This window comes from Anomaloglossus baeobatrachus, chromosome 8 (genome assembly GCF_048569485.1).
Source record: "Anomaloglossus baeobatrachus isolate aAnoBae1 chromosome 8, aAnoBae1.hap1, whole genome shotgun sequence".
NCBI classification, from domain to species: domain Eukaryota; kingdom Metazoa; phylum Chordata; class Amphibia; order Anura; family Aromobatidae; genus Anomaloglossus; species Anomaloglossus baeobatrachus.
In genome coordinates this window covers 165,607,425-165,622,100 of record NC_134360.1, presented here as the reverse complement: position 1 = coordinate 165,622,100, position 14,676 = coordinate 165,607,425, and the positions used below count along the sequence as shown (strand labels likewise).

The following is a 14,676-nucleotide window of genomic DNA, read 5'->3' as shown; positions in this document are numbered from 1 at the left end:
TTCAGCTCCATATAATCCCGCCCACATGACTGACTGGCAGCTTTATGTCCATGTACAGTGTACAAAAAAAAGCTGTCAATCACTGTGGGTTTGGGTTATTCAGAGTTCAAGAATACATTTGACTACCTGGCAGCAGGTTTAATAGTCCCTTGTGATAATTTTCTCCCGATAAAACAGTGATTATAACAAACCTACACGAAGCAGTCTAGTAAGTGACACATGCCTGGAATCAGGTCTCTGTCTCTACATTATGCAGCTCTCAGGCTACGTGGCAAAAACCTGATGACAGATTCTCTTTAAAAGACACTTCTTTCACTCTCCTGAATGTATCTACTCTGAAAAAAGCAATTAAAGTTGGTCTTGCTCAGAGGAGACTAAGGGCGGCTTTGCACACTACGACATCGCAGGTACGATGTTGGTGGGGTCAAATTGAAAGTGACGCACATCCGGCATCACATGCGACATCGTACTGTGTAAAGCCTAGATGATACGATTAACGAGCGCAAAATCGTCGTAATCGTATCATCGGTGCAGCGTCGGCGTAATCCATAATTACGCTGACGCGACAGTCCGATGTTGTTCCTCGCTCTTGCGGCAGCACACATCGCTGTGTGTGAAGCCGCAGGAGCGAGGAACATCTCCTACCGGCGTCACTGCGGCTTCCGTAGGATATGCGGAAGGAAGGAGATGGGCGGGATGTTTACATCCTGCTCATCTCCGCCTCTCCGCCGCTATTGGCCGCCTGCCGTGTGACGTCGCTATGACGCCGCACGACCCGACCCCTTAGGAAGGAGGCGGGTCGCCGGCCAGAGCGATGGTCGCAGGGCAGGTGAGTGCGTGTGAAGCTGGCGTAGCGATAATGTTTGCTACGCCACCTATCACACGATATCGTACCTGCGACGGGGGCGGGGACAATCGCGTGCGACATCGCAGCATCGGCTTGCGATGTCGCAACGTGCAAAGCCCGCCTAACTGTAGATTTCATGTGACACAGCCCATTAAACTCTACACAGAGGGCAGGGGGATGAGGGAGGAGCAGGGAAGGGAATGGACAAAGGCAATTAGAAAAATGTAGTGTAGAGCCCTGTAGCAATCGTTTTACCACATATCAAAGCTTGATTCAGACCAACACAGCTTAGCTCTGCTGTATATTGTCCTTGGTAATGCATCAACTTTTTTCTGTATGCTAAAAAGTGAAGTGAGGAGCAGGCATTGCTTTGCCTGAGCTATGCTATCTCTGGAGAAATCTCTGTATCTACACTCCTCCCTCCAGATGTTAGTAGATTGCAAGTTAGCTTATGCAAAAGTGAAAACTGGTAAAACATCAGGACACATATCACATATTGACCTGAAATGGTATTATTGATCATGTACATGTAGGGGGCATAACCCCTACAAGAGACTTGAATATACTGTGTCTTTAAGGGAACAGGAGTACAGTGTTGTGTGTGGACTGCCCGATGCCTCCCATTCTGTGACTGTGTGCATAGTTTAGTCCTGCAGAGAAAGTGCTGGAAAGGAGGCCTGAAAGGCAGGGCTGTAAGGAAGCAGTGTGAGAGGTGGTTGTGCCACAGCTGCGGGGAAAAAAGCCAGGACATTGCCTGAGGAGACGTCGTAGAGCTCAGAGTGGTGGAGAAATTCAGTGCCAGCCCCGAGGGTTCAGTGATTTGCACCATGAGAAAATACAGAGTATTGCTCAGTCGGTACCCAACCCAGGAGAAGACGTTGCTTGAATGAGCCCAACTACCCCGTGACCCAGGAGAACAAAAGCTGCCTTCATTCAGCCCCAGAGAAGTGTGCACCAACGAATGTCATACCCCGAGAGAGGACTGGTTCCCCGGATGGTACTGTGAGTTTGCACTTGCACGCACTGGTTAAAGTTTAGTACAGGCCTCTGAAGTTAGAGTGTGGTGTCCACACGGTCCCATTACAGGAGGCCAGTTAGGTTAGAGCTCAGAGTAGTAAAAGTATATTTTCTGCAGTTGTTTGCACTGTTGTCTATTGTGATAGTTGAGGCGACAATCGTAGTTCACGCCAGCTAAACAACCTAATTGTGTTATCACCCACCTGTTCAAAAACACCCCTTTGCCCTGTTGCCCAGCAACCCTTACATGTTAACTCACTGCAATAAAATATCCTGTTTTTGTCTGATAACTTGTCTGGTACCATAACTTACTCTGCACCGCGGTGGTCCCTCAGTCAGTGCTTCACACACACAGAACACCTTATTCTGCAAAGTTATTTGAAAGCACAGTTATCCTTTTATATACAGTATATGCAGCTATATGTTTACTATAGCCTCATGCATAACTTAATATTTATCAACATTATTGTTCATAAATTTCTTTCTTTTTTAAAGTCACCGCCCACTATTAAATTGCCGTGATGCAGCTGTTTCCACAACCTGACTTAAAAGTCCATTATACAATAGACAGCACATCACTTTATTTTCTTTATCCTTTTTATCAATTCATATTTCATAAATACACATCCAGTAACTTGACATTTTGTTACTTCATAATCACCACTGTGAAGGAAGATATCCAGACTACGATGCAACATGGGCCTCAACAAGCTTCTGAGCTGCGGTGGGACTCTTGCTATGGGCAATCCATATGTGCACAAAGGCTGCAGTAGAATAAACATGGAGGCAGCGACACCTCATCAACAATCAGGAACCACACCTACAGGGACATTTCAGGGAACCACATCTACATTGATGTTTCAGGGAACCACACCTACAGGGACGTCTCAGGGAACCACACCTACAGGGACATTTCAGTGAACCATACCTAAAGGGACGTTTCAAGGAACCACACCTACAGGGACGTTTCAGGGAACCACACCTACAGGGATGTTTCAGGGAACCACACCTACAGGGACGTTTCAGGGAACCACACCTACAGGGATGTTTCAGGGAACCACACCTACAGGGATGTTTCAGGGAACCACACCTACAGGGATGTTTCAGGGAACCACACCTACAGGGACGTTTCAAGGAACCACACCTACAGGGACATTTCAGGGAACCACATCTACATTGATGTTTCAGGGAACCACACCTACAGGGACGTTTCAGGGAACCACACCTACAGGGACGTTTCAAGGAACCACACCTACAGGGACGTTTCAGGGAACCACACCTACAGGGACGTTTCAGGGAACCACACCTACAGGGATGTTTCAGGGAACCACACCTACAGGGATGTCTCAGGGAACCACACCTAAAGGTTTCAAGGAACCATACCTACAGGGATGTCTCAGGAAACCACACCTACAGGGATGTTTCAGTGAACCACACCTACAGTGACATTTCAGGGAACCATACCTACAAGGGACGTTTCAGGGAACAACACCTACAGGGACGTTTTAGGGGACCTCACAGTTTCTTCCTTTCTCACAGTAAGAATTGTGCGTCAAGTTGCTGGATGTATATTTATGAAATGTGTATTTTAAAAAGGTAAAAAAAAAATTAAGGGATGGGATGTCTTTTGTATAATCAACATTAATGTTTGTCTGACATGTTTCTACCAATGCAGGCCTCTTATTAAATTCTTTTTGTGATATTAAACAGCCTAGCGCAGCTTTTTTATCTTAAAAAGTTTTTTGTCAACAGCAAAGACTGATACTTTACTCTAAATCCGATTCCCAAGGTAATTAATCTATAGCTTATAAAGAATTTGTCCAAGCAGAGATCCTTGTGGTCCCCACTCTTACCAGTACTGTTCCTTGTGGTCTCCGCTGCTGACTTTATCCTATTCGTACAATGTGCAATTTATAATGACTCTTTGTTTCCTGTCCCTTAGGCCCCCTTCACACGTGCGTTTAAATTCCGTACGTGTTATGCACAACGTATTTCATGTCCGTGTTGCGTTTTTAACGTCTGTTTTCATGCTCCGTGTGAGATGCGTGTGGCATCCGTATGTCCGTATGAGATGTCCATGTGTCCGTGTTTGAAGTCTGTGTGTAATCCATATTCAAGATAAGTCTTGTAATTAATGGGATAATATGTTGCTGCTGTGTTCATTTGTTATGTTACCAATAAAGAAAGCCAAATCACCTGTGTCTGCGTTGGTGTGCTATACTGGAGTATGTTTTGGATGTTACTTGAAAATGTCTATTTCTGATGAGGCTCTACTTTTTCTGGCATGGCTGGTATCTAGACGTTTTGGCGTAAGGAATCATATGATACAGTCTCCAGAAACTCCTGAAAGATGAATGTGGGGTCACCGTATAGTCCTTATGCGTCCTACTTATGGACATTTCCATTGCCTTCATGGGGAATTAAGGCGATATCCGGCCAAATTTTCAGCATTTTGCCGATTAAGTATTGAGAGTTTTGACGCCATTCTGGAAATACTCAGGGCTCACCTCCAACTGCAGGACACATGCATGCGTCTATGTATTTCGCCTGAAGAAAGATTGTTGGTGACGTTACAGTATGTTGTTTTTTTCAAATTATAGGCATGTAATGTTTAAATGTGTATGTGTTAATATTCTATGATTGTACATTAATGACCAAATGACCAACTATATCATGGTTTATCCCACAAAGTATACAGATTATAAGTAATGTTTGTGAAAATGTAAGATAATGTTTTTTTTATTTTTCTTTTATACAAAATTTTAAAACAAAAATTTATACTTAAATACAAGATGTTAAAACATGCTATTTATAAAGTTAATTTTTTTAACTCCTATGAAATCATATGTGTCGTTATAAATTCAATTATGTAACATTGATTTTTGATGTTGATATTAAATATCTTGCAGCTGCCTAAACATAATTTGTTATGTATTGTACTACACATTTCCTATGTAAAATCTTTTATGACATAGGTTCCTGGTGTCTGGAATGTCATACGGTGCTCTCCATTTTTATTTTCTACTGGCACATCAACGATAAGTGGAATCGTCAGACAAACATGTGATGCATTATGGGAGCATCTTAAAAACCGAGTAATGCCACAACCTACAAGACAAACATGGATTGACATAGCCCAAGGCTTTAAGGAGCTAATTAATTTCCCACACTGCATAGGGGCATTGGATGGGAAACATATTAGAGTTCGTAAGCCACCTAATTCTGGCTCCAGATATTTTAATTTCCATAAGTATTTTTCTGTTGTGATTTTATCCTTAGTTGATACTAATTATAAATTTATTTATGTGGACATAGTAGCATATGGAAGTGCTTCAGATGCACTGATATTTAGGTCATCTAGATTGGCTAGACGGTTGGTATCAATGGATTTAGATTTACCTCCACACTTTCCACTGCCTGGAACTTCCGGTCCTCCAGTTCCATATGTAATGGTGGCTGATGAGGGCTTTGCATTATCCACACATATAATGCGACCCTTTACAAGACGGGGAATCGATTCTGTTAAAGCCCAATATAATAGTAGGCTTAAGGTTGCATGATGTTATGGGGAATGTTCCTTTGGTATTCTTGCTGCCAAATGGAGAATTTATCATACCCCTATACAAGTTAACCCTAGTAATGTTCAGGCTGTGATTAAAGCAACAATAGTGTTGCACAACTATTGTAGGATACATGAAGGTACTGTCATGAGTAACGTATCATCACAAAATAACAATGACACTGTGTCAAGCAATGTGATGGATATGAATCGCCCTTGTTTGTCTGCCTTGCAAGTCAGAAACAACTATGTAAGATATTTTGTTGAACATTAAAATGTATTATATATGTCAAAAATGAGTGGGATATGGTTTGACCTTTTTTAATTTGATTTTGTTAAGATATTTCATGATTGTGAATAATACTAAGGGGTAATTTGCACACTACGACATCGCAGGTGCGATGTCGGTGGGGTCATGTCGAAAGTGACGCACTTCCTGCGTCGCTCTCGACATCATAGTGTGTAAAGCCTAGATGATACGTTTACCGAACGCAAAAGCGTCGTAATCGTATCATTGGTGCAGCGTCGGCGAAAACCATAATTACCTTGCTGCGACGGTCCGATGTTGTTCCTCGTTCCTGCGGCAGCGCACATCGCTGTGTGTGAAGTCGCAGGAGCGAGGAACTTCTCCTACCTGCTTCACTGTAGCTCCTGTCGGCTATGCGGGAGGAAGGAGGTGGGCGGGATGTTTACATCCCGCTCATCTCCGCCCCTCTGCTTCTATTGGCCGCCTGCTGTGTGATGTCGCTATTACGCTGCACAGCTCGCACCCTTAATAAGGAGGCGGTTCGCCGGCCAGAGCGACGTCGCAGGGCAAGGTGAGTGCATTTGAAGCTGGCGTAGCGATAATTTTCGCTACGCCAGCTATCACCACATATCGCTGCTGCGACGGGGGCGGGGACTATCGCACTCGGCATCACAGCATCGGCTTGCGATGTCACAGCGTGCAAAGTACACCTAAGAATACACAGTTAAAAAAGTTCCCAATGTTAGAGACATATATTTAACAAACACATTTTTGTAAAAATTTGCCTTTTTCTGATGTTTAAGGGTTGTTAAACTATTGTAAACAATTTACACCTATATAATAATTTTTCGCTATAACAAGTTTCACAAATAATGTGCCATATTAAACATCTCTGTATTATTTCATTTATAAAAAATGATGTAATTTTTGTTTTTTGAATTTTTTTTTTCCATTAAATATATGACATAAAAATAGTGTATGCTGATTTAAATAAAAGTATTTTTTTCAAAACCATAATGATTCCTCTTAAAAACAATAGTTTTTTTTGTTAAATTAACTCATTGCATAAAATAACAATTTGACACAAATGTTTCATATGGTAAATAGAGGCATAAGTTTTATTTACTGAATTTGTAATGAAAACATTGTGGGTAATCAATGAAACACAAAATCAGCCAAACATTTGACGTAAGTTATTATGGAACCTTTTTTTTAAACATGTATTATTTTATTAAATGATGATTTTCATTAATAATATCCTTTTTTTTCAAATGCCTACATGTGTTTATAACAAGACAACTGAAAGACGACAATGTCACACATCTGTGGCTTAAGCGTGCTTTACATGCTACGACATCGCTAGCCGATGCTAGCGATGGCGAGCGTGATAGCACCCGCCCCTATCGTTATGCCTATATGTGGAGATCACTGCCGTAGTGAACATTATCGCTACGGCAGCGTCACACGTACTTACCTACTCAACGACGTCGCTGGGACCACCGAACCGCCTCTTTTCTAAGGGGGCGGTTCGCTCAGTGTCACAGCGACGTCACTAAGTGGCCGCCCAATCAAAGTGGTGGGGCGGAGATGAGCGGAACGAACATCCCGCCCACCTTCTTCCTTCCTCATTGCTGGCGTGTGACAGGTAAGGAGATGTTCCTCGTTCCTGCGGCGTCACACGTAGCGATGTGTCGCAGGGACGAGGGTCAACTTCGCCAAAGCGACAGCAGCGATAACTGGGAGAGGACCCCCATGTCAACAAGAAGCGATTTTGGTCGTTTTTGCAACGATCCAAAAATCACTCCTAGGAATCACACACAACGAGATTGCTACAGCGGCCGGATGTGCGTCACAAAATCCGTGACCCCAACGAGATCGCTGTAGCGATCTCGTAGCGTGTAAAGCCACCCTTTCTTTAGCAACAGCCTCATATGGAAACGTATTCATAAAACATACAATTAGAAATTAAACATTACTCGTTTGTTTTTTAGAGGGTTTTTTAAAACTTTTTAACAAACACTATATTAACGTTAATGTTATATTGGAGGAAAACATCACAATCATTTTTTTTTGCAAAAAATTTGTTATTTAGAAAAAAGAAACTTTTGAAAAAATTAAAATATAAAAAAAAAACAGTATAATCAGTATACTGTAATATGACAAAGTTGATGTACTAATCAATTAAGTCATCAAGACTTGAAACTGTCTCCTGTGTTGCGGTATTGTTTGTTTCTGTTTCTGACATTGTTTGTGAAACAAATGTAGAGGTTTGATTCTTATTGACATTGGTGGCTACACCAGGATCTTGAGCAGATGTTGGCTGTAAAATATTTGATGATGTAGCATACATGGGTTGTGCCAACGTTTGACCCAACATAAGTTGAGTTTGGATCTGAGGCTGCTGTGTGTATGAGTAATTTGTTGCTACTTGTTGCCCTTGTATGAATGGTTGAGTAAGATTTTGACCTATGAAAATAGATTGTGGGTATGTTGATACTTGGTTAGTTGGTTGTCTTGGTAGCATACTTGTTCTATTCAGGTATGTTTGTGGTTGTGTTGGATTTTGGAAAAAAATCATTGGGTACATTTGGGTTTGTGGTTGTGACATGTGAGTCATCATACTGCTAGGTTGGCAAGAAACTATATTGGATATAGTTGAATGTTGTCTATTAATGTTGGTTTGAGCATCACTATTTTGTGGATTTTGGTTTCCTATGTTGGGGACAATTGATGCAGCATTCATGTTAGCATTATTTTGAGTCAAGAGTGGAGCAGATACCTCCATGTTTGTATTATTTAAGTTAGCACGCCGTTGCTCAATGCCTACCAGGACATGTTTTGGCAGAGGATTAGTTTGACAGGCGGATATTAACGTTAGTATAGCTGCTCTCAAACATTCCTGATGGTCAGAATGTACTTTTGCAAGACAAGGTGCCAAGGATCTGCAAAAACGCTCAATATCATTTTCTGGCAATAAAGAATTCACTATTGTCATTACTCGTGTATCTATGATTTCTGGTAATGATCTTATATCCTCTGGCCGTCTGAGTCTACGTGCCCGATATGTTTGAGTATTGAAACGTGGTACAGTATTTGTGATGGAGGATGGTGCTACATTTGTAGAAGTGGGTTGGGTTGTGCTTTGTGTTTGATTAGTACTTGACCCTGCCCCTGCATCACTAGATACCTGATCCACAGAATTATTTGTGTCCTCACCGGTCCAAGAGATATGGTATGGTGAGACCATGTTCCTGTATGGTCAGACACAGCCATTACACAGTACACAGCAGGAGGACATATATTAGATTAGCTCAGCACAGGAACATATTTTTTTGAACAAATCTAATTATAAAACTTATTTTTATTTCAAGATCTATAGATTAAAGTGTACTTTGTTCCTGGAACAACCCTTTCAAGTCTTTCAACACCTTGAAAACAATTTCTGACACCTCAGTCCTTAAAGAGAACCAACAATCAGGATTTTCACATATAAAGTAAAGCCAGTGCTATACTGGCGCTAGGATGCTGAATCTAAACATAGCTTTGTTCTGAATTTTGATGTTTTATTTCAGAAATATGTGCAAGTAAAGTTCCAGCAATGCACTGCTATTTGATTGACAGGTGCAACAGAAAGGGAATATGTGGGTCGGGTCTTGCTATCCATTCCCTCCCCGTTCTGCCTGCCTGGCCTTCCTCCCCCTATCGCCATCATACACAATAATTTCGATGCCTGCGCACTATCATTTGAAAGTATTGCATAAAAGTCTTCACGAAGATGGCATCAGAGGATGCTAACAATTTTGTATGGCTCATTTTTGGTGTTTGTGTGAAATTATGTCCAATTTGTCTTTGTTTCTTTGATTTTTTTTTGTGTTGTTCCAATACACACAAAGGAAATAAACATATATACAGGGCCACCATCAGGGCATTACTACTGTGCCTGGTGTACTGGGCCCGGTGAAGAGGTGGGGCCCGGAGGCCCGGCTGAGCCAGGGACAATTGCTTAGTTTTATTAAGCCTCGGGCCAGCCGGGCCCTCCCCCTTCTTCACCGGGCCACAGTCACAGTCACAGCAGAGGGGCCCGGCAGTGCTGCTTTTGCCGCTATACACGTGGATAATTTGCATCACATGCAAATTAGCCATGTGTGCTGGAGATACCGCTGCAGCTGCACTGTGCCCCGAGGTTCAGGGGGACTTTTCCTGATCCGACAGGAATGAGGGCAATCTGACCTGTAGCTGCTCAAGGCTCTGGGGGCTCCTGGCAAGATTGCCCTCATCACATGCAGCGTGGCGGGCAGGAAGCGATCTGCAGCTCTGTACAGTGTAGAGAGCGGAACTCAGGAGCCCGTCCTCTGCTCCCTGCCCTGCACTTTTCTGTGTAACACAGGCGCGCAATCCTTGATGACGTCATCACGCTGCGCGCGCCTTTGTCATTTGAAAAGTACCCGGGAGCTGGGAGGTGAAGCGACGGCGCAGCGCGGGTCCGTATAGTTGGTACAGGAGAAGTAAGGGTTAACTTAGTTTTTTTTTTTTTTGTTTTTTTTTTATAGACTGAAGAGGGGATAATAGGGAAGGGGAGGATCGGGATTAGTAGAGGGTATTGAGGGGCCTCCAGCAGCATTCACACACAATATCTATATGAGTCGACCATCAGGGTTTTCGGTGGGGGGGTACTCTGGCACCAGGACTACGGCTACTTTACTCTCAATGGGGTTATCACAGATGGTCGGTCCTGGCTTCGTGCCCTGGGTGCTCACTCTGCGGCTGGGGAATGGGGTACAGGGATGATTTTGGGGATATACGTGATGCCACCTGTGGTGTCTGGTAAGCAGGATATACCAGCGCTGCCCGTGGCCGACCTCTGAGGCGATGGTGACGGCAGCTTAAGATCTCTCAGCTCCCCACAGGTGGAGCTATTTTACCTCAGGGCTGCAGGTCGCTGACCAGGAGGGAAGCAACCGAGCGGTGATGGCTGCCTTCTTCTCTGACGTTGCAGGGTCCTGTCGAACGGCGGAGAGACGACACACCGAGTCCACATCAGTTCAAACAAGTCCTTTTTATTAGCATCTGGTTTGTTTCGCACAGTTCACAGCAGAAACAGTTTGGTTACCAGAAGGCCAATGGTCACAAGTTTCGGATGAGATTTAATGAAAGAGTCTCTCTCTGAGGTAACCTTTCTTTGTCTCTTTCTCGGTCCCTGCTCTGAGGGCTCTGTGACTCCCTCTTTAACCCACGCGTTAGTCTCGTCACTGGGTTTCCCAGGGGTTTGATGCTGCACGATTTCTTTATCTATCCCGCAACAGCGTCGTGAACTCGGCTTGGGGTTAGTAGTCAGACTCTTGATGGGTACTGGGACTCCTCTTACTTAGGATCCCAGGTTAACGGTCAATGGTTTGGGGATGAACTTGACAAACCTCCTCAGTTATGTTATACCGGTGTCGACCTGAACTCTTCAGCCGGCTCTCGCCAGACCTAAAGCGTCCCCTTTTCCTGTGTCTTTCTTTTCTTTAGGGGTACCCTTGCTCAGGACGTTGGGCCTATGTTATTTCTAGCCCTTCTTTCAGTCATCAATTTACTCTTGTCTCTTCTTGTCACTGCTTACTGATTGTTAACTGACTAACTGTTAACCAGTCGTCCTGTCTATCACGTCGCGTCTCACACTCAGCTAGGCTCCACCCCCCTATGGACCTACATATAAACAGTCCCAGAAATATGACGGTAGGAGCTGCTGAGTCAATGTTACTCAATCTAATATAAGACTGTGCATTTCCTCTCTCTTTCACCTGTGACCAAAGGGCACTGCACCTTTATGCTAAGGCGCTGTATTCCCCTGTAGCGCCCAACTACAGGGGCGCCACATATATATATGTGGACTTGAGTAAATTGGAGAATTGGGCTGAAAAATGGCAAATGAGGTTTAACACAGATAAGTGTAAGGTTATGCACATGGGAAGGAGAAACAGATGCTACGATTACTTACTAAATGGGAAACTGCTGGGGAAATCAGACATGGAAAAAGACTTAGGCATCTTAGTGAATAAGAATCTAAATTGGAGTGCCCAGTGTCAGGCAGCAGCCACCAAAGCAAATAGGGTGATGGGATGCATTAGAAGAGGTCTGGGGGCACGAGATGAAAACATCATTCTCCCTCTGTACAAATCACTAGTCAGACCACACTTGGAGTATTGTGTGCAATTTTGGGCGCCGGTGCTGAAGAAAGACATTACTGAACTTGAAAGGGTTCAGAGGCGGGCTACTAAAATAATAAATGGAATGGGTGCATTATAATACACGGAAAGGTTATCAAAATTAGGTCTATTTACTCTAGAAAAGAGAAGACTTAGGGGAGACCTAATAAATATGTACAAATATATCAGAGGGCCATATAGAGATCTCTCCCATGATCTGTTTGTACCAAGGACTATGACAAGAACAAGGGGGCATTCTTTTCGATTGGAGGAAAGAAAATTCCTACATCAGCATAGAAGAGGGTTCTTCACGGTAAGAGCAGTGAGGCTCTGGAACTCTCTTCCTGAGGAAGTGGTGATGGCCAACTCACTGAATGAATTTAAGAGAGGAATGGATGCATTTCTTGTTAGCAAAAGTATAGAAGGTTATAAATAGCATAATCTTACAGGTAGATAGAAGAGCGACCAAGATTATTAGAGGAATGGGTGGGCTGCAATACCAAGACAGGTTATTAAACTTGGGGTTAGTTAGGAAAAACAAAGGCTTAGGGGGATCTAATCACAATGTATAAATATATGAGGGGACAGTACAGAGACCTTTCCAAAGATCTCTTTACACCTAGGCCTGCGACTGGAACACGGGGGCATCCGCTACGTCTTGAGGAAAGAATGTTTAATCATAATCACAGACGAGGATTCTTTACTGTACGAGCAGTGAGACTATGGAGCTCTCTGCCGTATGATGTTGTATTGAGGGATTCACAAGTAAAATTTAAGCAGAGCCTGATCGCATTAATTGAAAAATATAATATTACCAGTTATGTATATTGGATTTTATGACAGGGTGTTGATCCAGGGAACTAGTCTGATTGCCGTATGTGGAGTCAGGAAGGAATTTTTTTCCCCATTGGAGCTTATTTGACACATTGGGGTTTTTTTGCCTTCCTCTGGATCAACATGTTAGGCTACGGGTTGAACTAGATGGACTTAGAGTCTCCCTTCAACCTTAAAAACTATGAAACTATGAAACTATGAAATATATATATATATATATATATATATATATATATATATATATATATAATATTATATATATACAGTACAGACCAAAAGTTTGGACTCTAGAACAACTATTAAGAGGAGGCTTTGTGCAGCAGGCCTTCATGGTAAAATAGCTGCTAGGAAACCACTGCTAAGGACAGGCAACAAGCAGAAGAGACTTGTTTGGGCTAAAGAACACAAGGAATGGACATTAGACCAGTGGAAATCTGTGCTTTGGTCTGATGAGTCCAAATTTGAGATCTTTGGATCTAACCACTGTGTCTTTGTAGAAAAGGTGAACGGATGGACTCTATATGCCTGTTTCCTACTGTGAAGCATGGAGGAGGAGGTGTGATGGTATAGGGGTGCTTTGTTGGTGACACTATTGGGGATTTATTCAATACTGAAGGCATACTAAACCAGCATGGCTACCACAGCATATTGCAGCGGCATGCTATTCCATCCGATTTGCGTTTAGTTGGACCTTCATTTATTTTTCAACAGGACAATAACCCCAAACACACCTCCAGGCAGTGTAAGGGCTATTTGACTAAGAAGGAGAGTGATGGGGTGCTACGCCAGATGACCTGGTCTCCACAGTCACCAGGCCTGAACCCAATCGACATGTTTTGTGGTGAGCTTGACCGCAGAGTGAAGGCAAAAGGGCAAACAAGTGCTAAGCATCTCTGGGAACTCCTTCAAGACTGTTGGAAGACCATTTCCGGTGACTACCTCTGAAACTCATCTAGAGAATGCCAAGAGTATGCAAAGTAGTAATGAAAGCAAAAGGTAACTACTTTGAAGAACCTAGAATATAAGACATATTTTCAGTTGTTTCACACTTTTTTAAGTACCGGTATTTCATTCCACATGTTTTAATGCCTTGTTTTGATGCCTTCAATGTGAATCTACAATTTTCAGAGTCCTGAAAATAAAGAAAACGCTTTGAATGAGAAGGTGTGTCCAAACTTTTGGTCGGTACTGTATATATGTATATATATATATATATATATATATATATATATATATATATATATATATATATATATATATATATATATATATATATATATATATATATATTATATACTGTATATGTACAGTCATATGAAAAAGTTTGGGCACCCCTATTAATGTTAACCTTTTTTCTTTATAACAATTTGGGTTTTTGCAACAGCTATTTCAGTTTCATATATCTAATAACTGATGGACTGAGTAATATTTCTGGATTAAAATGAGGTTTATTGTACTAACAGAAAATGTGCAATCCGCATTTAAACAAAATTTGACCGGTGCAAAAGTATGGGCACCTCAACATAAAAGTGACATTAATATTTTGTAGATCCTCCTTTTACAAAAATCACAGCCTCTAGTTGCTTCCTGTAGCTTTTAATGAGTTCCTGGATCCTGGATGAAGGTATATTTGACCATTCCTATTTACAAAACAATTCCAGTTCAGTTAAGTTTGATGGTCGCCGAGCATGGACAGCACGCTTCAAATCATCCCACAGATGTTCAATGGTATTCAGGTCTGGGGACTGGGATGGCCATTCCAGAACATTGTAATTGTTCCTCTGCATGAATGCCTGAGTAGATTTGGAGCTGGGTTTTGGATCATTGTCTTGCTGAAATATCCATCCCCTGCGTAAATTCAACTTCGTCACTGATTCTTACACATAATTGTCAAGAATCTGCTGATACTGAGTTGAATCCATGCGACCCTCAACTTTAACAAGATTCCCGGTGCTGGCATTGGCTACACAGCCCCAAAGCATGA

At 42.5% G+C, this 14,676-nt stretch overlaps 1 protein-coding gene across 1 annotated transcript in view; it reads left to right on the top strand.

Annotated features, from left to right (window-relative positions):
* LOC142250060 (uncharacterized) overlaps positions 1-14,676 on the top strand; it is a 169,287-nt gene that overhangs the window by 28,475 nt on the left and 126,136 nt on the right. The window lies entirely within an intron of this gene.